Source organism: Staurois parvus, unplaced genomic scaffold (assembly GCF_062004578.1).
Source record: "Staurois parvus isolate SC_StPar_1 unplaced genomic scaffold, SC_StPar_1.0 ptg000884l, whole genome shotgun sequence".
In the NCBI taxonomy this organism is placed as follows: domain Eukaryota; kingdom Metazoa; phylum Chordata; class Amphibia; order Anura; family Ranidae; genus Staurois; species Staurois parvus.
Window position 1 is genome coordinate 2,447,484 of NW_028318680.1, and position 10,619 is coordinate 2,458,102.

Genomic DNA, 10,619 nt, shown 5'->3' on the forward strand with positions numbered 1-10,619 from the left:
TCTGGGGTAGAGTATACCTTCCCTCAGAATGAGATGGAACCATTCACTCAGCAGTTTCTTGGTTTCTAGTAATAGCTTTGATCTTTCTCTGGGACTGGGCCACTGCCCTAACCATATTGCTTTGTATGAGGTTCACTTGAGGCTTACATTTAGGCCTTTCTTCAGTCAAGATTTCCGTCTCTTCATCTTCTACTGTACATCCATATCTCAGTGAGTACCCTGATTTTCACAGGGCGATAGGAGAAATTAAACATCACCAGACAGGCTGCCCAACATTGCTTCAGAGTGCCAAGTTTAGCTGTTTGTAGATGCACCAATGGAAAATTATCCTTGGTTTACTTGGATTAACTTGGCTTCTGTTAAGAACTCAGCAAAGCAATGGGACTACCCACACCAAAGCCAACAGTTCCAGCTTAAAGGAGCTGTAGTTTTCAGTATTACTTTAAGTCACATGTAAGCTTTAACTGACATAGGCATCTCCTTCTCCTAGCCACCTTGTACTTGCAAGAGTGCAGCCAAGAGGTCCTGAGTACTTAACCTTAGCAGGAGGAAGAAGTCTACAAAGGCCTGCATGGGAGTCAAATGCTTTCTGTTGTTCTGATCCCCCTTCCACTTACATGTGGGTCCTGTTCTGGCCTACCTTGTGTAAGATCTTTTAGATTTTGGCAGAGTAATGGACTTGATGAAATGCTGATAACACTCTTCCAGCCCTGTAAAAGCTCTGACTTGTTCATTGTATGGCCTCTATTTCTCTATGGCTTTTACTTTCTCTGGATTAGAGAGTACACCTTGTGTGGAGATGATGTGTCCTAGAATTTCGGTTTCAAGCTTAAATAGATGGCATTTCTTGGGTTTGAGCTTCAGCCCATGCTTATGCAGCTGGGTCAACACAGCATATAAATGTACAAGATGGTCCTTGAATGTGACAGATAACACCACTACTTCATAGATAGATCAAGATACTATTCAGGTTTACGGTATGTCTCAACAACAGTGTTCCACCGTCAGCTGGAATGTGGCAGGTACATTGTTCAGCCCGAAGGGCGTCCTTTTGAATTGGTACAACCCCATGGAAGTAATTAAAGAGCTCTTCAACCAGGCCACCTTGGTGACAGAGATCTGCCAACACCCACTGGCAAAATCAAATGTGGAAAAAAAATGCATCCTGTCCTATGGCGGCAAAGCTTTCCTCAACTTGTGGAAAAAGGTAGGCATTCCTAATGGTAATAGGATTTAGATGCTATTCAATGCAGATTCAAGTCCACATAAAAGTAGGACGTGCCATCTTTTTTCCTCACCAAGACAACTGGAGCTGCGGGTCCTTTCTGTGGGTATCTCATGATTGCTACAGCCCAGGTCACAGTATTCTGTGAGAACACCTTCGACAACTTATCCAATAGTTAACGTACTTTTTAAACTAAGTGAGTATCAATTCCTTGGTGGTCAGCTGTAGGAATGGAGGACAGTGAAGCCTTGCACTCCACTGTGAAAGCTAACATTCTTGGGGGGTAGGAGGTCCTGATTAGATTATACCAAAAGGCAAACCAACAATGCCAGCTTTTTCCCAAATGTTCACAGAGCATGCATTAGGACCCTCTAGTGCTTCCAAAGCATTAAACAATTACCTGAACTCGTTCTCTCTTTTTGTGTTCAGGTGTACAGGGTGCCTCCTCAGCATTTCAGCCTTCAGTTCCCTGATATTATTCATGTCCAGTATTACCTGTATCCACCCCTTTCTGGAGGCATATGTGAGGGAAACCCAAGGAATCGTGGAAAAAGAAGTTAAAGGGACCTGTGCCTAATTATGATCATAGTGAGAAAATAGTCACATCGCTACAGTATCCTCATAGTATCAGGTTTGTAATCAAGCAGAGATTGCTCTGTAAGCATCCCACATGTCTTTTGACAATGGATGAAAGCTATATTAATATTTAGTTAAAAATTACTTCTCCCATCATTCTCCACTTTAAAATAAGTAAGGTTGAATCTTTAGGTACACTTATACTTTCTAAAAAAAAGTTTCTCCAGGTACTGCAAAGTGCAGCACATCAAACATTAATCTACAATAGAATAAACCTCATTCATATAGTGTCAGGAGTGTCTACCACTCCTGATCCATCACAGCTGCTGGTCTGATTTCTGCATTCTGGTTTTGGCTTTGATGCACTCTCCCTGTCTGTTCATCCACCTACAAGGTGATTGATGTGGCCAGTGTGTGAAGACCAAATCTGATTTAGGGCCAATTCACACTACCTGCATTTCAGTGTGCTTTTTTCCTGCATTCAAAATGCACAGAAAGTAGGTTATATGTTTGTCAATGTCATAGTTCACATCAGTGCATGCAGTTCCGGTTGCTGAAAAAAAGTTGAACAGGCTGCATTTTTCCTGCACAGAACTGTACTGGAACACGGTAAAACGCATAAAGAATGCACCGAAACACACCAAAATGCACCAAAAATGCACTGGAACACACATGTCCCTATTTAAATTGAATAAAAAGAAAGGGGGAAAAATGAACAGGAATGCATCAAAAACGCACCTAAACGCATCTAAAACACATCAAAAATGTGAAAAAAAATATGCATGCAGAAACGCATCCAGAATGCATCTGGGCTGCGATTCTATGGTGTGAACCAGCCCTTAAGCTAGCCAAGCCTGCAGTCTCATGCTTGTGATATTGCATTGGTAACACGTGCTGCAAGCTCCCTGTTTGTCTGCCCTGATGTTTGGATTCCCTCATTAATGACCTCGGGATCTGTCAGGTACCTACTGACGGTAGCTCTATGGATTCCCCAGGGCGCGGAGTCTAAGCCCCAGTCTGCTTGTTCACCAGAGCCCCTGATGGTGGGGATGGACTTGGAGCAGGCTGAGACCAGGTCGCGACCCCTGGGTATACCCAGCAGTAGTAGAGGGAACCGCCATTGGCACGTAGCTGGATAAGAGCCTGATGTGAAGAGGCAGAGCAGGCCTCGGCAGTAAAGGATGGATCCATGGATGGACGGAACACACCGTGAAGTAGTAGCGGAGTCAGACAGGCCGGGTCGGTAACAGTGGAGGCAGAATGGAACAGAGCAGCAGGCAGAGGATAGTCGGGTCACAGGCCAGGTTCAGCAGCAGGAGGTCAGTCAATCAGGAACAGGCAGAAGAATGGTCAAAAATGAGCCAGGGGTCAGGGCAGGAGACGGTCAGCAGAAGTCAGGATCAGGCTGGGTTCGGCAACAAGATCCTCTCACAGGAACAGGATAAGCAGGGAACAAGATCATACGGCAACTTGGACATTGCAATGGCCAGTTTAAATAGCCCGCCCGGTGTCGACAGGCGCACCTGGGTCCTAGTGTCTGCCCGGCGCCATCATTGGTGACAGGCGTGCCTGGGTCCTAGTGCCCGCCTGCCTGTATGTCTTGTCGGGATCCTACGCATGTGCAGATTCGTGCGCCGTGGCGATCTTCTCGTTCCCTGACATTGCCCCCCCTTATGGGCAGCCTCCGGATGCCCAACTGACTCCTCTTTTGTGGATGGTTACGAAAAAATTCCTGAATTAGTCTCGTAGCATGGACATTCAGAGCTGGTTCCCAAGAATTTTCCTCCGGGCCATAACCCTTCCACTTAATGAAGTACTGCGTCTGACCCTGCAGTCTATGATTGCCTCGACCTCAAATTCCTCTTCCCCATCAATGTCTATAGCCTCCGGGGGTCTTGACCTATGATCAGGAAAGAGATCTGGTGCTGCAGGCTTCAGTAAAGATACGTGAAAGACCAAATGTATTTTGAAGGATTCAGGAAGCGCTAGCTCATAAGCCACATTATTAATTTTGCGTCTTACCCGGAATGGGCCCACAAACTTAGGTGCCAATTTCCTCAACAGACACGCCAACTTCAGGTTGGTTGTTGCCAACCAGACTTGGTCTCCTGGGTGCAAAATCAATTCCCCTCTTCTCCTTCGATCAAAGGCCCTCTTATTATCTTCCTGAGCCTTTGCAACTGCCTCCTGCAATACTTTGTTATTGGAAGAAAAAAAATTAATTGTATCCTGAGCAGCAGGAACTGAAATCTCCAGGATCAGATCAGGTAGGAAGGTAGGATGGAACCCGTAATTGGCAAAAAACGGAGATTGCTTAGTGGCGGAATGACTGGCATTGTTGTAGGCGAATTCTGCTAAGGGCAAGAGTGCCAGCCAGTCATCCTGGAGAAAAGAAGTGTAACACCTGAGGTATTGTTCTAGGGTTTGGTTAGTCCTTTCGGTCTGCCCGTTTGTTTGCGGATGGTATGCAGAAGAAAAGGACAACTTGATTTCTAAAGTTTCGTATAATGCCTTCCAGAACCTTGAAGTGAATTGAACCCCTCGGTCAGAGACAATGTCTTTAGGCACTCCATGGAGCTTTACAATTTCCTTAATAAAGATCCGCGCAGTCTCTGGAGCAGAAGGTGTATTTTTAATGGTAGGAAGTGGGCCATTTTTGATAGGCGGTCCAGTACCACGAAGATAGCAGTATGATCTTGGGTGTGGAAGTTCCACTATGAAGTCTAGGGATATCATTCTCCATGGTCTATCAGGCACTGGCAAAGGTCGTAGTAGGCCCCAGGCCTTGTTTCTGGTGGGCTTATTTCTATTACAAATGGTGCAGGTTCTCACGTATGCCTTGCAGTCCTTAGCCATACTTGGCCACCAGAACGTGCACTGTACCAGCTCTAATGTCTTGAACACCCCAAAGTGACCTGCCAACGGGTGATCGTGGCAGTAGCCCAGGACCAGAGTTCGAGCTTCCTTGGGTACCAGGATCTGCTCCCCTTTCCATAAGAGTCCTTCTCTGTTCTGTACTGAGACTCCGGGTCAACTGGGCATTCCTACGGATGCTGTTTGTAGTTTGGACAAGAGTTCAGACTGTAATAATAAGAAATTCCCTGCAGGCAAGATGGTGTCTGGCTTTGGAAATTCTCTTGGATCCTCAAACATACGAGAGAGTGCGTCAGGTTTCGTGTTTTTAGATCCTGGCCTGTAAGTTATATGGAAAACAAATCTTGAGAAAAACAAAGCCCATCTGGCTTGGCATGGTTTAAGGCGCTTAGCCGTTCTTAAATACTCCAGATTTCTATGGTCCGTATATATTAAGATAGGATGCATGGCCCCCTCCAGCAAGTACCTCCATTCTTCCAATGCCGTCTTGATTTCCAGAAGCTCTCGATCTCCAACATCATAGTTCCTTTCTGCCGGAGTATGTTTTCTGGAAAAGAAAGCCACTGGGTGCATAAGCTCCTTGAGACCTTTTCTTTGGGACAGGACCGCCCTCACTGCGTTTTTGGACACATCCACCTCCAGTATGTTAGGTAGAGCAGAATCTGGGTGGCTTAAGATGGGTGCCATTGTAAACAATTTTTTCAGGGCCTCAAAAGCAACCTGCGGCTCAGGGGTACAATGGAAGCGGACCCCTAGCTTTGTGAGCTGGGTAATAGGAGACACAAGGCCCGAAAAGTTCTTGATGAACTTCCGATGAAAATTGGCAAAGCCGATGAATTGCTGAACACCCTTCTTATCTGAGGGCACCAGCCATTCCAGAATTGCAGAAATCTTCTGGGGATCCATGGCAATTCCTGAAGTAGAGATAATCAATCCTAGGAAGGGAATGCTATGCTGCTCAAAACTACATTTCTCTGCCTTGGCATAAAGCCCATGCTGGCGAAGTCACTCCAACACGCTCCTGACATGACCTCGGTGAACCTCCAGAAATGCGGAAAAAAATCAAAATGTCATCTAGGTAGATGACAACAAAGATATCTAGGTAATCCTTGAAAACATCATTGATAAAATGCTGGAACGTGGCAGGTGCGTTGCACAATTCAAATAGCATGACCAGATACTCAAAATGGCCGAACCGAGTGTGGAAAGCTGTCTTCCATTCATCCCCTTCTCGTATGCGGACCAAATTATAGGCCCCTCTAAGATCCAATTTAGTGAACATAGTTGCCGTTTTCAGTTTTGGAACAGCTCAGGAACCAAGGGAAGGGGATAACAATTTTTAACGGTTATTTTATTCAGCTCCCGATAGTCCACGCAAGGCCTCAGGGACTTATCCTTCTTCTCCACAAAGAAGATTCCGGCTCCAGCTGGTGAAGTGGAGGGGCGGATGAACTCCTTTTGGAGGTTCTTGTCTATATAATCCTTTAACACCCCCAATTCTCGTTCCGATAAAGGGAAGATTCGCCCGAAAGAGATCTCGGACCCCGGGAGTAGGTCAATCGGGCAAGCATAGGCTCGATGCGGAGGAAGAATGTCTGCTCCCCGTTTGCTTAGCATGTCAAGGTAACTGCGGTAAACCGGGGAGACTAGTAGAGTCAGTTCTGCATCAGAGTCCATGCATAATAGGGTCTGTGTAGCCAAGGGTGTCTTGGGTAAACAGTGTTCTTGACAGTAGGGTGAAAGGAACTGGATTGATCCTGTCTTCCAATTGATTTGGGGGTCATGTGCATGTAGCCAGGGGAGTCCCAAAATAACGGGAAATAACGGGGACGCGATAGCATCTAGAAAAAGAAACAATTAAGGTCCTACCTTTCCTCAGGGCTTGTGCTGCTCCATGTGCTGGCATCCAGGTCTGCAAAGCATTGTGGTATCCTTTATGCTTTCAGCCCTCTGCGGCTCCTCCCAGGAGCTGGCGGCTTATCACATTTAAGTCTGCTGTTTGCAGCTGTCCATTGCATTCGTGTCCTGTCTGTTGCACAGGAGCAAGCTCCTGTTCAGTTAACTCTTTGCTCTCCTGGATACCGACTCAGCTTTGGCTAAGACTCCTCCTGGCTTCTGACCCTGGCTCTGGCAACCATTCTTCCTGGCTTCTGACACCGGCTCTGGCGACCATTCTTCCTGGCTTCTGACCCCGGCTCTGGCGACCATTCTTCCTGGCTTCTGACCCCGGCTCTGGCGACCATTCTTCCTGGCTTCTGACCCCGGCTTTGGCTACGATTCCCGCTGGTTCTCGACTTGATTATCCTGGAAGACGACCTCGGCAGGAGAACTTCTGTCCTACCAAGTCATCCGCTGTTGCTGTCAAACTTGCATAGACTCTTGCCTTGTTTCTGTGTAAATAAACCTACCGTTAATTGCACCTCCTTGTGTGTCTGGCTCCTCGCTCCCTGACAGAAACTCCTGATGGTAGCTGGCAACCGTAGTGCGAATTGGTGGGGTCTCTTGGTCTACCAGCCCAGACCTGATATGGGAAACATCGGCCAGGAAGATGTTCAAACCGTGTTCCTTGGTCTGCAGAGGGATACGCTGATGAGCTGCAAAACTTAGGTCTATAAAACAGCTGCAGGCCCCTGAATCAATAATCGCTGTCACCGACACGGTTCTTCCAGGAAGCTGGAATGAGATGGGCACGGCTAGATGAGTTGAATTATTGAGACAGGCTGGGGACACAGCAGAAGAGACAGAGAGGCACTTACTCAGCTTCGCTGGACAGGAGCGCACAAAATGGCCTTCTTCTCTACAATACAGACAAAGGTTATTCAACTGACGTCTTTGGTGTTCCTCTAAGGTTAATGAAGGTCATATCAGTCCAAATTGCATCGGCTCAGATACATCAGTAGCCTCTGAATCCCGGTTCCTGACAGGGGGATTGGACTGGAATGGAAATCGGGGGATCATCCATGTTGGCTTCTGACCTTAACTGGACCTTTCTAGCCTACGTTCGCGCAGCCTGCGGTCGATCTGAATGGCCAATGTTATTAGATCCTCCAAGGAGTCGGGTATGCCCACTCTAGCTAGCTCATCCTTGAGTGGTTCAGATAGGCCCAAGCGAAACTGATGATGCAGAGCTGCATCATTCCATCTCCATCGCCACTCCAGTGTCTAAAATCGGAAGCATAATCTTCTGCTGCCCGAAAACCTTGTCGGAGTGCGTGTAGAGCCGCCTCAGCAGAAGTAGCCCGCTGCGGATCATCATACAACTGCACCATCGCGTTGAAAAATGCAGATACAGAGTTCAGGTGCGGATGGCGGGCTTCAAGCAGACGGTGGGCCCAGCCCTGGGGTTCACCTTGCAGCAAAGATATGATGAACCCCACCTTTACGGATTCTGAGAAGAATGTTCATGGCTGCAGATCGAAATATAACTGACAAGTGTTCTGGAAAGCCCTGTATCTACTTCGGTCCCCATCGAAACGCTCCGGCACGGGCAGAGGTAACGTGACCACTGTACCGGCGTGCGGTTCCGGGGAGCCCTTGGCCAGGGAGGGAACAGCCGAATCCGAAGATGTAGGAGCTGGTGAGGCTAGGGTCTGGATACGTCCCACCAGGTGTGTATACCCCTCCTGTAATGTTTTAACGGCCTGGGTGAGTGCCGCCAGGTGATGGCATATCTCATCCAGGGGAGAGGGTCCTTTCAGGCTCAGTCATGGCCGTATGGTACTGTCAGGTACCTACTGACGATAGCTCTATGGATCCACAGACCGGGATTCCCCAGGGCGCGGAGTCTAAGCCCCAGTCTGCTTGTTCACCAGAGCCCCTGATGGTGGGGATGGATTTGGAGCAGGCTGAGACCAGGTCGCGACCCCTGGGTACACCCATCAGTAGTAGAGGGAACTGCCAGTGGCACGTAGCTGGATAAGAGCCTGATGTGAAGAGGCAGAGCAGGCCTCGGCAGTAATGGATGGATCCGTGCAGAATGGATGGATGGAACACACCGTGAAGTAGTAGCGGAGTCAGACAGGCCGGGTCGGTAACAGTGGAGGCAGAACGGAACAGAGCAGCAGGCAGAGGATAGTCGGGTCACTGGCCAGGTTCAGCAGCAGGAGGTCAGACAATCAAGAACAGGCAGAAGAATGGTCAAAAACGAGCCAGGGGTCAGGGCAGGAGACTGTTAGCAGGATCAGGCTGGGTTCGGCAACAACGAGATACTCTCACAGGAACAGGATAAGCAGGGAACAAGACCATACAGCAACTTGGACATTGCAATGGCCAGTTTAAATAGCCCGCCCGGTGCAGACAGGCGCGCCTGGGTCCTAGTGACTGGCTGGCGCCGTCATTGGTGACAGGCACGCCTGGGTCCTAGTGCTCTCCTCCCTGTATGTCTTGTAGGGATCCTACGCATGTGCAGATTCGCGGCGATCTTCTCGTTCCCTGACAGGATCAGATATTAACTACTCTCTGAACTCTGCCTGCCTTGTATCTGGACTGTCATTGAATCACTCTGCCTGTCTGCCAACCACAAGTACCTGTTTGCGGTGCTGAGTTTGCACCTTCCCCAGCATGGTAGCAAGGCACTATAGTATTGTGTATAAGTCCTGGGGCAACCAATTACCAGAAAGAATTCCTTGCCTTATGGGAAAGGGAGCTGCTATAGGTGAATAACACGGAGGCCAACTATAGTGGCTGACCACCCGCGCTAGGGGAAAGCATGACATTTAGGCTTGCCCTTATAGGGCTGAGTGCATCCATCAAAATAAATCCACTGATACTGCACATAATGGGCAGGGCTCTAGATACCAAGGTAAGGAAAAAGAGGTTGTAGTTTATAACATTCAATGTGCCTGGCATAAACAACACCTCAGAATCTAGGTACTCACTATTTCTATGAAATATTAGAAAATATGTGTAAGCCAATCCATTGTGCTGCCCCCTCTATTGGGTAGTCTGGATTTCTTCTATTGTTGGGCAATGATAATATTCTAAATGATGCACTGTATAAGGACCCTATTAAAAACAATAAATGTACAAAAGTTTATGTTTATCTTTTAAAAATAACGCATAAGGCCTACAATATTACTCACTCCTTAATTGGTCTCCTTTTTCTAATGCAAAAATCTCATGGGGATTCATCATTGTACGAGAGAATAAAATTCTGGGAGATTCCTACGCGTGCTATAACTTGTTGATTATTTAACTAATTCAGCAAAAAATATTGCATCACTATTGATTATATACATTAAAACATTTTGAAATGAATGAATTTTGTAATTAAACAGTTATTATACAATAAATAGAGAATATTTCATAATCCTAGAATCAGGTCTGAGTGCTGGAATTAATCTCAAACTTAACAAAACAATTTCCATCAGATCCCTCTGGCTGTTAGTCTTGTGTCACTTGATTTGTCCAAACACCCTTTCTGAATGGTTCTCAGAACCTGGGTACATCTAGCTTGGCTTTTTACATACTAAGATTCATATCTATTTAGAAAAATGTATACCAGTAGCTATGGGGAATACACAAGGGACAATGAGATATTCTCAAGGAATTTAGGGTAGGAATACGAGAGTCACTGTACAGGCAACCTGCTTTTGCAAATAATGTTTTTTAAATACTCAATTTCAATTAAACCATCCCTCAAACCATTTTTTATTTTAACTTCATACTTTAACTATTGTGTGCAAATTTAAGATCATTTATAAATATGGAAGATTTGGAAAGTAAACAAGTTTACCGTTATCTGGCATAAGTCTCATATCTATTTACAAGCAGGAATGGTTTGCTAGTCTTATCTAATTCTGAAAGAGTAAAGCCAGAGTTTGTTGTGTCCCTAGGCAGTTTCCAAGGAAACAGAAATGTCTTCCACAAGACTATGAATATTGGTGGATTTATATATAGAGGCTGGGCTAGTGATGTCGCAGCCAACATAAGTGACATGCAATAT